At 45.1% G+C, this 5,941-nt stretch overlaps 1 long non-coding RNA gene across 1 annotated transcript; it reads right to left on the bottom strand.

The window, feature by feature from the left end:
* Window positions 1-4,635: 4,635 nt before the first annotated feature.
* On the bottom strand, window positions 4,636-5,338 carry LOC119352931. Its single transcript, XR_005170364.1, has 2 exons — window positions 5,242-5,338; window positions 4,636-5,159 (listed from the first exon to the last, which is right to left on the bottom strand). It is a non-coding gene; the product is annotated as an uncharacterized LOC119352931 (long non-coding RNA).
* Window positions 5,339-5,941: the final 603 nt, after the last annotated feature.

The raw sequence follows: 5,941 nt of genomic DNA, 5'->3' as shown, positions 1-5,941 counted from the left end.
CCATGCATATGTAGTGTAGTTCCTTGCTTGCGAGTACTTTGGATGAGTACTCACGGTTGCTTTCTTCCCCCTTTTTCCCCTTTCCTTTCGTTCTGGTTGTCGCAACCAGATGCTGGAGTCCAGGAGCCAGATGCCACCGTCGACGACGACCCCTACTACACTGGAGGTGCCTACTACTACGTGCTGCCCGCTGATGACGACCGGGAGTAGTTTAGGAGGATCCCAGGCAGGAGGCCTGCGCCTCTTTCGATCTGTATCCCAGTTTGTGCTAGCCTTCTTAAGGCAACTTGTTTAACTTATGTCTGTACTCAGATATTGTTGCTTCCGCTGACTCGTCTATGATCGAGCACTTGTATTCGAGCCCTCGAGGCCCCTGGCTTGTATTATGATGCTTGTATGACTTATTTTATTTGTAGAGTTGTGTTGTGATATCATCCCGTGAGTCCCTGATCTTGATCGTACACATTTGCGTGCATGATTAGTGTACGATTGAATCGGGGCGTCACACTGGGCTCACGAACCGGGACCAATGCCCACATTGGTCCCGGTTCTAGACTGAACCGGGAAAATGGGCTGACCCGGCCTGGACCAAAGCCCTGTTTTCTACTAGTGAAATACGAGTTTTTATTTGTTGAACTATATAATTTGTATTGAACTATTTGTTGTTGTACTATTTTGTTGAAGTATTTGATTTTTCTGTGATGAAATATGTGATAAGAAATAATTGTGTTGATAATTAAACGCCGAGACGCGGCGAAACCACGCCGAATATGGGTCTATTCTCGCCTATATGGGCCTTTATTCGCCGAAATTGGGCTGCAAAGTGGGCCAATTTCGGCGCCTGGGGACGACGACTGGGCACAAAACCGTCCTCAATGCCGATTGTATCGCCGGCTTGCCCACATGGGACGATTTTTATGCGTCCTGAGGGGCCAACTGCTGGAGATGCCCTTAGACGGTCCAATGAGCTTAGAAAAACCACGAGCGGCGCCGGTTTCAGTTTTTTTCGAGTGGGACCTGCGGTCCGGCCTAGTTTTTACATTATGTGTGTATAAATGAACACTACTACTAGCATCCCTGGGAGAGTATACCGGGCGGCTGGTGGGTATCTCTCGCGGATGGAGTGAGTATTCGATCGAGTGGGCGGTGGATGCTGATGCTGGTGGGGTGGCATCCATCACAGAAATGACATCTTTTGCCACAGTGGAGTAGAGTAGAGCTGGCTGGATGGGATGCTATATCTCAGATCGGTAAAAGAAAACCTTTCAGCACCCACCCTAGTCTGCATATATAGCCGAGATGGGAAACTTTTCAATGCATTCATGTGCTGTACTGTTGCGTGTGAAATGTGGTGGTACAAGAGTCCAACTGTCCAAGCGCCATGATTCAACCAGCACATGCATGGGCCAACGTGAATGCGGACGGACGGTGGTGGTGTATTATTGTCACTCAGACTATCCACTCATACGATCCATCCATCCATGCGGCATATATATGTGCTTTGTATGAACGAGTTATTCACATCTCAGCAGGATTTATTGGAAATATGTAGATGGTTTACATGGCACATGCATGCTCGCTGAAGGGATTTTCGTTCTCCATTTATTCCCGTAGTTCTTCTTCCCGGCTTGATGTCGGTGGTCGAGATCTGATCGGCCAGCAGGCTGGACAATCCAGATTTTCCTGGACTCTGCTGCGTTCATGGACTGAGGTTGGGTAAAACAGCAAAAGCTTCGGCCAGCTCCGTTCCTACATGCATGCTCATACCATGCATGCATGCCCGTCATAGCCGGCCGAGATGGGAAATCTGCCTTTAATGCATTCATTCATTCAGGCGTTGCGTGTTTATGGTGTGGCGCATGCATGCAGCCATGCACATGCTAGATCGCCAAAGCTCCTTGATGCGGCACGTACGTCTCGGTCTCAGTGTTTTGTCACATCGCCCACCCACCCACTGTGTACCAACTGGTAGCCGGCGGTTAGGGTGGTGTACTGTCATCGCATGCGTCCATTAATGGGTCAATCATATGACGATTACTTAGACAATTTTGGATGAAATGTGTTGGTGCTATTTAGCTGCGTTTCGCATATATTACTGGAGTAGTTTCAGTTTTAGAATTTGCCTCTTGTTCCTGGCTTGATGCACCCGGAGGATGGATATAAAATATTCTTGGATGTGCGTTCATGTGCACACCATGCATTCCCAGAAAAGTCTCTGCACAGCTCTCATGGGAAATACAGTATGTTGAAGGTATTTAGTTACGTTCCACCCTCACACAAAAGATTGTGCAAAGTAAAACTCACTGAGTGAACACTAGATCGACGCGTGAGACGGACGCGCAAATGAACACTACTGTGGTACGTAGTATCTATCCTTGGGAGTACACAGGGCGGTGCTCGAGTGGACGGTGGGTGGCATCCAATCCATCACAGAAATGGCAATATATCTGTCTATCGCTGCAGTAGAGTAGAGCTGGCCGGCTGGGATGCTATGGCTCAGATCGGTAAAAGAAAACAAAAGCTTTCCAACACATGCATTCATGCATTGCATATCCGTCCGAGATGGGAAACCTTTCTTTCTTTCTTTTGCTAGGTAATGTAGGACTAGCACATGCTCGATCGCCAAAGGGCAAAGCTCGCTGATCGGGCACGTCTCGATGTATTATCACATCACCCACCGTCCGTGTACCAACGGTTCAGCACAACTCCTATAATGCAGCCGGTGGAGGGTGGGTGGCGTATTGCCTCTCACATGCAATATGAGTTACTCGATTTAAGATATATCAGTATACACCTTCGGATGCAATATGTTGAGATGCTAATATTTAGTTGTCCCAACACACACCCAGTTATATTTATAAATCGTTGTGATATTTTTCTAAAATTTGCAATCCAAATTATATTTTATGTTTCGTAAGGAAAAAAGAAATCTATCAGTAGTTATTTTCTGGCTCCACGGGGATGTTCTCCTCCAATGCACACGGGAGAGCCTGGTGATGTGTGGTACTATTATTCTTAGGGTACACTGTGCTGCTCAATCATGCACTGCACTAGTGCAGAAAAAGCCTAGTGCTGGCACGTATGTCATAATTAGAAAACTCTTACCGTTAATTAAAAGATATGTACCACAATTATGTAATAGACTACTTATTTAAAATAGGTAGGCATGTTTTGAAGTGCGATTAACACAAAACAACAATGTAGCTCTCCTTTTGCAATATATATATATATATATATATATATATATATATATATATATAGAGAGAGAGAGAGAGAGAGAGAGAGAAAGAGAGAGAGAGAGAGAACGGCTTTCCTATCTACACTAGTAGCAGACTGTGCTATCGGAACCCTTGATTTGCATCAAGATCCGAACTTTTATATGGATAAGGTACCTATATATTGAATTATGGTAGATCACATATACCAAAGGGGAAGCCACGTGCTGAACTTTAGAGAGCACCGGACCAAAATGGCAACCTATGTGCTGCGATGGCAGTAATATTCAGAGTATGCATGCATCTTCTTTCTAGCATTGGGCCACGAGTATGGACCGTTTGGGTAACCCTACACTATACGTTTTGTTGTTTTCTTGACGTTGAACGGTTCCATCCATCCAGATCTATTTTTAGCAAAGATGAACATCTATTGTCTGTATGCACTACAAATGGTTTGGCACCTTTCGTTTCGTTGGTTTCAGGACCCTGGAGTCAGAAGTCATGCATTCCATTACCAATGCTAAGTATGCTTTCATGACTACATTGTTGTTATTATAGGCTAGACTTAGTGAGTCAGAGAGGCATTGATGAGAGGTCGTTACAGTAGCTCCTGGCACTGCAATTCGGCGCAAAGCACCGGCAACACATTGTTCGGATCTGTGATGCGAGTCATCTATCATCCAAAAATCGTACAATTACCAACTATTAATTCATCTTCGAACTGAAATCTTCTTTTAGTTTTCCTAATCTTGCTAGGCCTGTTACAGCCGTGTTTTCATCACGGATTTGTGCGTCGTTTTCTCTGATTCAGTCGGAAACCTGTGCTGACGAGGATCAACTTAGGTAAACGCCAAAATATTGCATGGGTCTAATTGACTGTGTTGAACCACCTACACCCTCTTGCACTTACAGGATGCAGTTGAAGGGCCGGTTGCTTTCCATGTCTTGGCCGGTCAAAAAAAAGAAGGGGTACATACAACGAGGTATGGACAAAAGGCAGTATTACAGGGATGGCTGCTCCTCTTTACGATTTCACTATTGGTCAAAATGTTCGCGTCCCTTCCTATGTGGTAAGTGGTAACTGGTGTTGAAACTTGAAAGGCTACTGCTGTCTTGTAATACTATATACTCTGTTACACTATCACGAGAAAGAAGCGTGTTTTTGAAGAATGAGTTCTGGACTGGTCCACGAGCTCGACGAGCAGGTATGCCCCGCGCTTGGTTTGTGCATGCGGCCTGTTCGCTCAACGGCAGCGCATCACAGAAGACCATGCGGAGACGAGGTACTAGTTACTACTACCAGTGCATGAACTGGCATGTATTCCTACTCCTTGTCAATTTGTCCTATTCTGGATTTAGAGCTGCGTTCTATAGAGGCTCGATTTTGATTTGGGAGTATAACCTGTTGAATTACGCGACAGAAGCAAACCGTGATGCGCTGAATTTATTTCACTTCCAATCTTCGTTGAATTTGTCATATTTACATCTCATGGCGTGTTCTTGCTGTTCTCTTAGTGATATTTATTGCTCCTAGTCTAAAGAAAAGGCATCTACTTCGACCAAGGCTGCAGACCTTGATGAAACATCTTCCTATCGTTGCTGCTGCTCGCTGCTACTAGTACTACAGCCCTTAGTTGCTCGAATGGAAGTTTTTCGAGCTGGCCGTGCAAGCAATGGAAGCAGAAGTTCGACCATGCTGAGTATTGCTAGGGCTGAAGATGCATTTGCAGGCACCATGGATCCTGTTGGAGTGCTGGTGAAGATGTTGAAGCCTTGAGTGTCATATCCTCAGCCTCAGGTATGATGCGGGATCTCCAGTTTAGCTACAGAAAAAAGTGTACATCTGTTCGTTGTTCTCTTGTTTCAGCGCCTTGATTGTTACACCTCGCATGGTCCGCAACCGAGCCAAAGGCCTGGCGCACGCTGGAGCATTGGCGAGAGCAGCTGCAAAGCAAGGTTCATCCCATGTTGAAGCAAACGAAATTGAACATGAAGCTATAACTGAAGAATAGATTGAGAAACTGACCTGAAGCTATAACTGAAGCAACGAAAACTGAACCTGTCGCAAGTCTCCAAGGAAACTGTTCCGTCCACGAGATACTCGTCGAAGGATTGGGTTAAATAACCACATCTCTCTGACTATGTGGTAAGCTGGGGACCCACTTGTAAGTGTGAGATGAGAGGCTAGTTGTTATATAGTACTCTGGTGGGATCACGGACCGCCTCAAGAGTCAAGATTCGCTAAAGAAATAGAAAGTACTAGCACTGTCAGAATAGGTCAGGTAATCTCTGATCCCAGGATTCCAGGACGTAGGCCACGGGTCGTTCGTTTTAGCCTTCCACATCAACAGGAGTAGCAGGTATAGCGAACCCGTGGGTTTACTTCTTGGCTTGATCTGGCGAACCAACCTTGCAAAGCACGTTTCTTTCTTTTTACATGTGCCATTCGACAGCAAAGCACATTTCAATATAGAACGTTTTCCCTTTCTGACTATATTACACAAGCACGGCCTACAAATGGAGTAAAATCATTTTTCGTTGTAAATGCTAGTGGTAATGACTGCTATTTTCTGTTTAGTTGCTCGATGGTGCCATCTGAAAAATGATAAAGTAGAGTGAGAGAGTTAGAAAATTTTATGATTCTGCGTACACATGTTATGGGTAAACTTTTGGTTACATTGAACCCAAAAAAAGTGCAAGTTGGTATGTATTTCCTTCGTAAAGAA

The sequence above is a fragment of the Triticum dicoccoides genome, chromosome 1A, assembly GCF_002162155.2.
Source record: "Triticum dicoccoides isolate Atlit2015 ecotype Zavitan chromosome 1A, WEW_v2.0, whole genome shotgun sequence".
Taxonomy (NCBI): domain Eukaryota; kingdom Viridiplantae; phylum Streptophyta; class Magnoliopsida; order Poales; family Poaceae; genus Triticum; species Triticum dicoccoides.
Note: the sequence above shows the minus strand (reverse complement) of the source record. Positions and strands in the feature narration are given on the sequence as shown.